Here is a 13079-nt window from a genome sequence, read left to right on the forward strand (position 1 = left end):
TACAAAAAGAAACACCTCATTTAGCCAATTGATACATCTCAAACAAAAGGGTTCAATGGTGGAGCACATTGAGGAATTCCAAAATTTAATAGAAGGGTAAAATATATTCCAGAGGGGCATAGAATTGATGTGTTGATAGGGACTTTAAAGGATAACATCCAACATGAAGTTCACCTTTGGGAACCTGATTCATTGGAGAAGGCATTCAGGTTGGCAAGAAAAATTGAAAGCAAAATTATGGCAACAAGGAAGCCTACCACTCACAACTATAAAGATGGAAGTGTTGCTGCCCCTAGAATTCCACAACCTACAAGGTTGACACCACAAAAATTGGAAGAAAAAAGAGAAAAAAGGTTTTGTTATAGTTTTGATAGCAAATACACTAAAGGTCATAAGTGTGCTGAGAAGAAATTATCTTACATAGATTCTGAAGAGGAGGTAGAAAATGAACAAGAAATTACAAAAGAAGAGGATATACACCAGGAACCAACCCTAGAGAAAGAAGAAAATAACCTGAGCATATCTTGTAATGCATTAGCAGGAATTATCACCCCTCAAACTCTCAAGATAGAAGGACATATCAAGAAGAAAAAGGTAATAGTGTTGATTGATTCGGGTAGTACCCATAATTTTATTCATTGTAAGATAGCCAAGGAATTGAATTTTTTCCTATATCTAGCACGAGAGTGTCAAGTGATGGATTCAAATGGAGGAACCATAAATTTCTCTGTAAAGTTCCATAATATCAAGCTATCCATGGGAGAATATGTATTGAATAGTTCAATGCTTTCCATTCTAATGGTAGTGTTGATGTTGTACTAGGAGTCCAATTGCTACAATCTTTGGGTATGATAGCTTTTAATTTTCAAGAACTTTTCTTGAAATTTTTTTGGGAAGTGTTGTGGCCAGCAACAACCCCCCTTCTTATTTAGTGTTATTCCTAATACTAAATAAGTGGGGACCCTTAGTTAAAAATTTAAAAAATCAAGTTAGTGCTTAAATTTCCTTTTCGAATAAAACTTACAATCATAAACTTAGGAAGACCCCCTTGCAAAACCTAAAAAAATCTAAGTTCTATGATAAGGTAAGACAAAATCTTTCCTTAGGAAATATCGCATCGCAAAAAGATGACAGTATACCACCTTACAAGCCGAATTCCAACATTGCGAGATCGCGATACGCGATAATAAACAAATATCGCATCGCATACATCAAGCATAACTTACATTGAAACACCTTAAATTGCCGATATGCGATGACGCATATCGCAAATCGCATTTCGCAGAAAACAGATTAACGAAGATTATCATATATAACGTTCTTGCGATCTGCGATATTGCGATATTGCGATTTCACGATACAGTGACAATACACTAATGCGATATAGCGAGCTATCAACTCTGCAATGTTATGATATTGCGATATTGTGATTTCGCGATACAACGACAATGCGATAATGTGATATAGCGAGCTATCAACTCTGCAATGTTATGATTTTGCGATGTTGCGATCTGCGATATTGCGAAGCAAATCGCAAAATTGCTTCATCGCAGATCTTTCGGGCTCGTTATTCAAAAAAGTATTTTCCATAAACTGACACCTGGTTATGAACTTTAATGCTAATAAATGAGTTAGTGCCAGTTATTAATGGAATATGGTTCGTGCTTATCGAAAAATCATCACACGTAAGGTGGTATATTTGATGAGTCTTCGGAATTTAAAACTTTCCCATCACGCCGCATTACCATTATTTTCACTTCACTTGTGAATTGCAGGAATGGAGAACAGAAAACAATACAAAGAAATATGCAGGATAAAATGGGAAAGAAAAGCAAAGCTCCGAGCTCTGAAGAAAAAGAAATGGCGCCATTGTATATAGACACAACCTGTAACAAAGACGCTGGTATTGCTACGTGGGAAGGCATGTATAATATGCTTGAGGAGGAGAATCCCAGAGTAATGGAAGTTACTGCTACTGCAGGCTCACATAGTTCTTCTGAGGCATCCATCACAGAGCTAGCTTGTTCATTCTTGCACCGGATAGCAGCAAGGCCCAAAATTCTCCCATATATAGACATGGTTAAGTGGATACTGGACAATGTTGATATCAGAGATAGACAGTTTAAAACTCAGGGTTAAGAGCTTACGGAATCATTATTTTCACAAAATTTGAACTTTCTATCCTCTAAAAGGAAAAAGCGCAAAAGGAGAAAAACGCATCAAGGAAACCTGGATCAAGAAACGGAGGCAGTTTCTGATGCGCAATTAGTGCCTAGTGCTAATCACGCATCGCTGAGAAAAATTTCTCGAAAAGGAAAGCTTCTAATTGCTCAGTCACCTGCAAGCCCCGAAAATTGCAAGAAAGCAATGATAGAGACAGATTGGAGGCAGAAAGCTCAAGAAAAGGCAGAAGCAATCCAAGGGTTAACCAAGTTGAACTGGGATTATTACTGGGCATACTTGGTAAAGCCACATAGTCAGTGGATGACTATCAAGTGTATCATCAATTCAACCGAAAAGATGGCACCAACTCTTGTCGATTATGTTTTCTCAGCTCAGCTAAAATCGTAAGTCGACTAACCGACTCTTCTCAAACATATGCTGAACGCATGCGATTTCAAGGAGCAGATACAGAAGTAGTTTTAATTTTAGATTTAATTTTAGTTTAATCTTGTTTTATTTTTCCTAAAATGAGGACGGTCATTTAAACCGCATCCTACATTTTTGTAATAAGTTATTTTTAGAGTTAGTTAGTAGTATTTAAACCCTTCTCATGCATTTAGAGAAGGGTCCTGAAATTTGTCAAAAACTTATCCCCAGAACATGCACTTTTGTACCCTCTGAGGAGGTTTTGATGAATGAATGGAACAGGATTTATTGATATTTTCATTTGATATCTGCTACTGATGTTGCACTTTTGTACTCTTAGTGGATGTTAGAGCAAGAAGAGATAATCATTATTGCTTGAAGCTCATGAGTAGGACTAGTTATAAATGGTACTTCTATCTCTTAACTATTTCTGCCTTTGTGTTAAAGTGATATTCATGTTCAGTTGTTTATATATTGATGCATGAATGCCTGAGTTATCTTTTGGAACTTTTGTACGGTGATAGCTATTTATTTATGCTTGATGTATAAGTAGCTTATTAGGCGATATGTTTTCCACAATTGTTTCGTCTAACTTTTTATACGAAGTGGTTCATCTTTATTGAATTCTTTTCTCATAACAGTTGAATGATATTTATTACCAGTTGTTATTTGAAATCATTTTAGATAGAATAACGGAAAGATTACACCCCGGGTTAGTGTAGACTTAGATATTTCTGCTTATTAGAATACAATTTCCTTATTATTAGATTAGAGTTAGAGCAAAAGTATTCCATTTAGAAACTGTTAGAAAGAGAAATATCAGTCCGTCACACATACACACACATAAATTGGGAAACTGGTCCCATATCCCTAGTCGGACCCACTATACCAAACGGAAAAGGAGCTGCTAACCAAGGTCCGGACCAGGTGGGTATCCCCCTTGTTGTAAACCCGATTTTTGGGGCTTCAACATATTTGGCACTAGAAGGAGGGCCCCGAACTGTGAATGGCAAGCAAATCTAAATCTAAATACCATTCTGAGAGTAAATCTCCCTCACCATCTCCCCCGACTTCTCCATTGCATTTAGAATCTTTAAATCCAGAGTCAGAAGTCGTTGGAGCAACAGCCGCTGCTACAAACCCTGACATTTCAGAACAATCTACTATTGAACCTCCTGAAGTTGAATCCTTGATTCACAAACTTCAGCGATTTTCTATATCTCCTCAAAAATGTGATAAATCTCAAGGCAGCATGACTTCGCAATATAACCCTACTCATCCTCTTACCAGATTAAAGAGTGAAAAGTTTGGTGTTCAACCAACCGAGTTACCTCTACTTACAAGGAAAATAGCAAGGAATTCTCCTAAAGGGTCCGATAGTGGGTCTCTTTCATCATCATCATCCATCTCAACCTCTTCATCCATCTCAACCTCTTCACCGCGAAGTCAACCATCCACTCCTCCACTTCAGATCATTGTCCGTCAGCCCACTGGAACTTCTGCAAATCCTTCTCAACCATATGGAGTCGTAATATCCTCATCTTCTCAACCGCAAGGATCATCTTCTGCACTTTCCTCTATTACTAGTTTAGTGATGGCCCAATATCCATGGAATAACCCAGGGGCAGTCTTAATGCCTGCACCCTTGAGTCAGCTACCGGCCCATCCTAAAAAATGGTTGCCTAAGTTTAATCCTGAGGCAGGAATGCTAGCGGAAGAACATATAAATAACTTTATGCTATCCATAAATCTCAATGGAGTTGCCAACGAAGATGCTGTTGTTCGACTTTTTCCTTATACTTTGCAAGGAACAGCCAGATCATGGTATTTCTCATTACCATCTGGATCTATTACTAGTTGGGATATCTTCCAAGAATAATTCCTGACCAAGTTCGGTGATGACAGGTCTACGGCGACACTGATCAACGACTTGTCTAACCTTAGGGCCAAGTCAAGAGAACCTATCAAAGATTTCAATTTACATTTCAATAAAATCTTAAACAAAATTCCTACTGCTTCACAGCCTAGCGAAGAAGTGCGAAGTGAATGGTACATCACTGCTTTACCATCAAACATAGCAATCTTTGTTGATAGGGCTAACAAAACAACCTTAGTTGAAAATATGAAAGAAGCAATAGCAGTAGAGAAACGTATTATGGCCCTAGAAAAGAAAAACGCCATGGAAGAACGAAAATCTAAGAAGGTTTCTTTCAAAGAAGATCCCAAGAAAAAGTAATCGAAAGATCCATTCGATTTAGAAGGATTACAAAAAGTTTTGAAGACCATGTCTAACAAGATGGCCGACATTAAGAAACAAGTGGCAGAAACTTCTTCTAAAAAGCCATACAGGCCTTTTAAAAGAAACCCTTCAACCGATTCCAAACCCCCTAACGCTATTACAAGTGTTGAATTAGAAGAAGAAGAAGAGGAAATCGCTACTGAAGAACATACCGATGAAGAAGAAGTTGTAGAATTACAAGGTATGTGGGATTTCATCCTCCCAGATGAAGAGGATCAAGAGGCATTCCCAGTTAGTACTCGCAGTAGAAATCAACTTGATCCTCCTCAACCTAGACCTAAGCCAAAGAGTGCAAGCTCGATGACTAAGGATAAAGTCGCAAACATCACCTAAAGCGACTCAAACCAGCCCAGTCCAAACAGACACATCAAATCCATCTAAAACGCTGATCGTTTTAGATGAAATGGAGTATAATATCATAGAAGACATGAAAAAGATTAGGGCCAATATTACTTTTTTTGAATTGAGCAAGTTAAAACACCAACAAAAAGTACTTTTGAAAGAATTACATGTTGTACCAGTTGCACCTTTACCAGCCGTTGTAATCTCTCAAGCTTCCCATGACGTGGGAAGACCTCCAACTAATACGATGAATAAGGTTGATCCAAACGATATCGCATTAATTAGAGGAAGATCAAGATCTCATACTCCCCCATTTCTCCTTACTTATGAAATTTTCAATAAAAACGTGCATAATTGCTTAGTGGATTCTAGAGCTTCATCAAATATTTTACCAAGATAAATATGTGCAAAATTGAATGTTCAACCACAGAAATCCACTGTGCGCATAGTTCAGCTAGATCGATCGCAAGTCAAAGTGATTGGCGAATTAAATCACGTTACCCTAAGGTTGTCATCCAACCCAAAGGTATGTCAAGTTATCAACATTTTAGTTGTTGATATTCCGGAATTTTATGGCTTAATTCTTAGCAGAGATTGGTCAGAAAAACTTCATGGATACTTTGCAACTGACTAGTCCCACATGTGGCTCCCTTACAATGGTAAACCAAATCAGATAAAAGTTGAGCAGGAAAAACATCAGAAATACATAGTAGTAGAACTCGAGGGAGAAAATGAACCAGTAGCATATAATTCTAACATCATTGGCAACTATTCAGTAGGTTCTTTCCTAGGAAATTTTAATGCTCATACTTCACCTTACTTAGAACATTCTGTTTTATCTCAAGTAGAAAATTTCTCTTAAACAGATAGTTCTAAATGCATTAATTTTATAGATAGTCCCGTAAATAAATCTTTGTTTTGGAAACTATTTTTTGATGGTTCTAAGTCTAACGAAGGAGCAGGAGCAGGATGCGTGTTAATAAGTCCAGAGGGAGATAAAACTATGCTAACTTGCAAACTCAAATTTGAGTGCACCAGCAATACCACAGAATACGAGGCTTTAATCCAAGGATTATACAAAGCAATCAGATTAGACGTCAAATACCTGCAAGTTTTTGGAGATTCTGAAATTGTAATCAGACAGGTACGTAATACTATACATTGTTTATCAGGTCATTTAAAGCATTACCAATCTTTAGTTCAAGATCTGACTGAACACTTTATAGCATTTAATATTTCATCGATTCCCAGACTCCAGAATGCTAGCGCAGACCTCTTAGCCAATGTAGCTTCCAAGCTCATTCCTTCAGAAGATTTTAGCCCTGACCGATTTGCAATTGAGTTAATTTTTAGACCATCTATTCCTGATAACATTACCAATTGGAGGATTTTCAACGACGATCCTGATATCATGAATTTCTTCACATCTGAAGGATCCTACACCAATCAAATAATTGATGAAGACCAACATGACCAACAATTGCAACAGGATAGTACTAACAATGCTATACCTAAATCAGTAGTCAAGTTAGAAGACCTTTATGATTTGAAAGATCGATTCAAAATATCTACCAATTCAAAACTCCAAAGTTCAACTTTGAATTATGAATTAGTAAATCTAGGAACTGATGCCAAACCGCAGAATATCAACCTAGGCCTTGGCCTAACCCCTGAAGAAAAATTAGCGTATATCTGTCTCTTGAGACAATACAAAAGTGTCTTTGCTTGGAATTACGATGAACTCAAAACATACGACACCTCCATCATCCAACATACTATCCCAATGATCGATAATGAAAAACATGTCCAACAAAAGTTGAGAAAGATCCATCCCAATTTAGAAAACCAGATCAAAACTGAACTCAATAAGTTATTGAAAGCCAAAATAATCTTTCCCGTTAGACATTCTAAATGGGTCTCCAATATGGTACCTGTTAGAAAGAAAAATGGAGATATTAGAATCTGCATTAACTTTCGAAATCTTAACAAGGCCTGCCAAAAGGATAATTTTCCTTTGCCCCCATGGAACAAATATTGCAGGTAGTTGCGGGCTCAGAATTAATGTCATTCTTGGATGGATTCTCAGGATACAATCAAGTGTTGGTACATCTCGACGATCAATTAAAAACTACATTTAGAACTAAATGGGGCACATACGCATATCAAAAGATGCCATTTGGTTTGATTAACGCGGGTTCCACATTTCAGAGAGCCATGGACATCGCATTCAAAGGGTTAGATAATAAATCAATGGTAATCTATTTGGATGATATAACTGTGTATTCCAAGAAACGAAACAACCATCTCAGAGATTTAAAACAAATCTTCCAACGTTGTTTAAGGTATGGGATTTCACTTAACCCGAAAAAATCCTTTTTCGCATTAAGTGAAGGAAAACTTCTCGAATTCATAGTTTCAAAATCTGGAATTCACGTTGATCCTGACAGAATCAAGGAAATTTCCATAGTACCCCTACCTCACAACAAGAAAGCCATGCAATCTTTCCTTTGCCAGATTAACTTTGTAAAGAGGTTCGTTCCAAATTTTTCAAGAATCGTGTCTTCTTTACAAGCAATGATTAAAAAGAACGCAAATTTTAAATGGGGGCAAGACGAACATGAGGCATTCAATCTGATCAAACAAGCAATTATTAATGCTCCATCTTTAGCAACTCCAAATTTTTCCGACCCTTTTATTTTGTATACATTTGCCTCGGATAGATCATATGCTGCGATACTCACTCAAGCAAATCAAGAAAAGGTGGAAGCCCCAATTTCTTTTTTCAATTCCAATTTACAAGGAGCTGAGTTGAATTATTCAGATGTGGAGAAACAAGCTTATGCTGTTTTCAAAGCAATTAAATATTTCAGACCTTTTTTACTCAAAACACATACCAAAATCATAGTACCGTTTTCGGCTGTAAGAAATCTTCTAGTACAGAAGGATGTGGGTGAGAAAAGGGCCAATTGGGTTACTGCCTCACAGGAATATGATGTAGAAATCAAACCAACAAATATTGTAAAAGGTCAAGGCTTTTGAAAAATGTTGGTCGGAGCATTGTTAATGTCCGAAAATCCGTCTGCAGAGCTACAAGTGTACGAGGTAAGCCTAAACGATGTTGAGTCATTATATGCTGATATTATTTATTATCTAAATAATGGATATGCTCCTTCAAACCTCGATCATACCAAGAAAAGAGCTCTAAGGTTAAAAGCCAAACAATATCAGCTCGTGAATGATGTTCTTTTTAGAATAAATTATGATTCTGTTCTCCTTAGATGTTCTCCTTCTATCTCTCCTCTTTTTATCTATTTATCTTACCCCCCAAGCATACACACATTCTCTCTCTCTTACCCATATCTCCCCCTCTCTCCTTCTCTCTCTCTTCCCTCTCACTCTCCTCTCTCCCTCTCTCTCTCTCTCCATCCCTCCATTGCCACTCCCACTCTCTCTCTCTCTCCACCTTTCTCTCTCTGTGTCTATCTTCTTCCCATCCCTCTCTTCACCCCTCCAACTTCATCTCCCTCTCCCTCCCTCTATCCTTATCTCTTGCAAGTCCTCTCTCTCACATCACCCTCTATCTCTACCCCCCATCACTCTCTCTCTCCACCCTTCAACTCTCACACTGTCTTCCCCTCAAACTCCATCTCTCTCTCCATCCCTCTCTCTCTCCATCCATCTCTCTCTCTCTCTCTCTTCCCCTTCTCTCCTTCTCTCTCTCTTCCCTCCTCTCTTCTCTCCCTCACTCTCTTTGCATCTCTCTCTTTTCACTCCCCCTCTCTCTCCACCTCTATCTCTCTATGTGTTTTCTCTTCCCTCCCTCTCTCTCCCCCCATTTATATGATCGAGAATTATCACATTGTGTAATCAATAATATATGTAAAGTCTAATATAAAAATACCTATAATAGAGATGATTATTATTATAATATATTGGAATAATAATAATCAACAATATTTATTATTGTATTAATAATAATATATAAAGAATAACCTATTAAAGAAACAATAGTATGTTAAATTTACATTATAGACAAACCAATTTCTTATGATCAAATTGGTAGCTTTGTGCCTTGCATTTTACATTTTAGATTTTATATTTTATATTTTACATTACATTTTTCATTTTACATTTATATATGTTTTAATTTGAATATTAATTAAAACATATGAAGTTGACATTTAATTTTTTTTTCTATATATATTTTTCCTAATATTTAAATTTTTTTGACATACATGCATTTTTACATTATGCCTACACATCTCCCCTATATTGAGCTATAGAGCACCTCTCAACACAATAAATCATTGATTAACTTACTATGAAAATTTATAGAAATCAACAACCTCTCCATGCTCCAACGGTCATTCACCTCGATGAATTTAAGGGGAGGATGGAAGGGGGGGGATCCTTTATGGTCCCGATGGAAAAATAGTGCATCAATTCGCTTTGGGTATCAAAAGAGAAACCAACAACTTTGGTGAGTGCTTGGCCTTATGTAAAGGCCTTGAAATTGCATTGGAACTAAAAATAACAAATCATAATATATTCAGGGATCCAATGTTGGTAATTTTTCAATTTACAAAGACTAAGGCATCCATCAGAAAAGATTTTGCAACCACGAATCAAAGAATTATTTCCCCATTGTCCAAGTTGAAAGGTGTAATTTTTTTCATATCCTCTTACATCTAAATTCAAAGGCTAACACATTAGAAAAGAAAGGATATTCGATGATCCAAGGAGAAATTAGCCTTAATCAAAGGAGGTGCTTTGTCCCAATTCCTTAAAATGTTATTTTCCAACTCTATGGTTCTCTGACATATCAAACTTATGGTGTCAGAGGTTCTCGACGAGGTGGGGTGTCGGGATCCTCCCTCCTGGAGTTTTCCCCTCCCTCCTCGTCCACGAAATTGCAGCAAGGTTAACAAATGTTTAATGCCGAGGTACAAGTGGACACATCTCAAAACTCTTCTCTATAACTCCAGTCATTTCCTCTTAATGGAGAATCGCTCAGTTCATGCTAAAATCTGGTGCAATAAGGATATCGAGGCCCATTTGCAAAGGAATAATTTAAATAACCTAAATAAAATAATCCCTCAAGTGGATTCCTATTGTGTTAGTGGTTCTGCAATGAAAAATATTGTCTTTTCAACGTAGAGTGGCTCGTGTCAGGCTTTGGGCCATCTCGTTATATCAATTCTCTTAGCCTCTTACCCCCCTCATTGGAAATTGTTTGAAGTTCTAAGTGGTCTGGAAAGTTGGTCTTAAGTTAGTCATTTAGCTAGTTCTCGTTTTCATTTTAGGATGGAAAACTCTCAAGATTTTTGGGAACTTGCAGAAGTGATTGAGAGGATGGTTAACGTTTCCCAAGTGTTTCTAGCATGAATCAACAAGCTTGAGGATATGGTGGAATGACAGAGAAGTTCTTATCAAATGTTCATGGAGGAAAATATGCTCACATACCATGTGGAAACAGAGGACACCCTGTATGATATAAAGGAGGAAATCCTCCTCATTTTGGACCGGGTTGCTACTCTAGAGGTATCGTTGTCTGTGGCAGGTGGTAATTCAAATGGAAAGCAAGCTCCAAGTAGATGAGATAAAATAAATAAAATAATATTAATTCATGAACAATATGATGACAATCTCTCCAAATCTAAATTTACATCACAACCTCACAAGTTTCAGACATCATAATGCATTATATGAAAATGAGCCAGACATCAACTCCTAATTATTCATAACTTTTGGTGTAAACTCTGCAACTTTTATGGGAAACTTTAGTGCACAAATAAATAAAGCATTGTATTGAAAACTCTAGTGATTTATATTGACAATCGTAACAAAGCGTTATAACAGTTTACATGGTGAAGAAATATCTATTAAATGTTGAATGCAATTCCCAGGAAAAAGTAGTTCCTGATTGAAATATTTATCAAACCAAAGGAAACATGACCATTAAACCACTTCAAAATGATTCTTAAAGTGAAACAATTGGAATAGTACTAAGAAATAGTGTATTGCGTAGGTGTCTTGACTGCTTTTTCCTTTCCTTGTCTTTTTTCTCAACGATAACAAAAATAACAACAAAGAACTTGTGAACTACTTTTTATTTTGTTTTGTCATGTATAGCGCGGATGGAAAGGTTCTCAATGAACATGAAACTTGAAACCTTTATTTCATAATGCATCCTTATCCATTTAGTAGGAAAAAATAATATTAGATAAGTGGGCTGATCTCTTTTTCGTTTTTAGAGCACTTAGGTAATCCCCTATTGGGTTTTGGAAATCACCTTAATGTTTTTACTTGACCTCGTCCAAAGCCATTACCATTTCCAACACCCTTTCGTATCTTCTCAATCCATTTGAATAGATAGCCAGAAAGCACATTCTCTAATACTATGTTTAAGCATGGCCACTTTCTTGCTTTAATACAAGTTCATGTGCAGTTTAGAAACAACAAATCACAAGAATTAGTATACTATGGCACTGGTGAACTTCAAATGGAATGACATGTAGCATTCTGCCAAATTTCTAGCTAATTTTCATATACTTCTTAGATAATTCCTTTAGAAGTCACTAACCATTCCCATTGCTGACCTGCTTTTGTATCTACTTCAGTCCATCTCAATGTGTAGCCACAACATATTCTCTATTATTTTGTTTAAATGCGGCAGTGGTTATGCTTCAATGGGAGCTCATGTTAGGCAATTTTGAATCCCCAAACTATAGAACTACCATACTATCCTAATTGAAAACATCAAATGGAAATATCCACACTTGTTTTCCAAAATACTATCTTAGTTTGTAGGTGAGATGATCTCTTAATGGGAAAGGAAACACCTTTTAGAAAATTCCTTTAGCTAAGTTATTGAAGTCACTGGAAACTTGCACCCAATTTGATTAGCATCCAATATGAAAACTTGGATAATTGTAGAGTTTTTCTTTTTATTGGGGAATATTCCTTCATTTAATCGTTTGTCTTGAACTCAAATTATGTTTTCCAAAATTCATAGGTAAAATTGATCTTGAAGCTCATGAAAACTTAGAGAACGCTATGGTTATTGATATATGAGTTAGTTGCATTAATTCATAATTTGATATGGAGTTTTTTTTTACTAGAATGAATTTCTTACTGGTTCCTTTGTCATGGTTTCATTTCGTTCCTATTATAGCAGTGTGGCTCTATTATTAATGAAATTTGCCATGAAAAGTGTTAATCCATTTTTCTAAATATCTCACTCTCTCTTACTTACGTTAATACCTAGGGATGTTAACTACACTTTCATGCCTACTTGGTTCTCTCTTTCTTTATGCTTGTCGGCTTTTCATTTTAATCACCAAAAAATAGAGATGGACCCCTAGTTTCAATATGTACTTGAATGAGATGGACCAAACGAGGTTGTATGTATGGAACCATAGTTACACATCATGTACCCCCACGAAACCATAGTTCATACAACACCCCACATAAAGCACCACACGTAGCAGACTCACATAATAAGAAGCACCAATTGGAGTTGATTGTCGATCATTGACAAACGATTGCAACAGTGAATCATTACCAAAAGACAATAAACAATCATTTCCATACTCATTAGACTACTTCCAGGTTTTCATTTTTTTAATCAATTTTTGTTGAGTAGTTAAGGTAAATTTGAAATAAAGGTCAAGTAATAAGTGGTTGGTGGTTTATTGGATTTTATGAATAATCATTGTCTTCAACAATGTAGAGGTTTCTTCACCATGTAAACTGTTACAATGGTCTATTGCAATTGTCAATATAAATCGATGATATATACAAGAAGTTATAACACAAATTAGAATTTTGGCCACCAAGAGATGTAAAC

Source organism: Pinus tabuliformis, chromosome 3_2, assembly GCF_031772625.1.
Source record: "Pinus tabuliformis cultivar Carrire ecotype Pingquan chromosome 3_2, CPIR1, whole genome shotgun sequence".
Classification (NCBI taxonomy): domain Eukaryota; kingdom Viridiplantae; phylum Streptophyta; class Pinopsida; order Pinales; family Pinaceae; genus Pinus; species Pinus tabuliformis.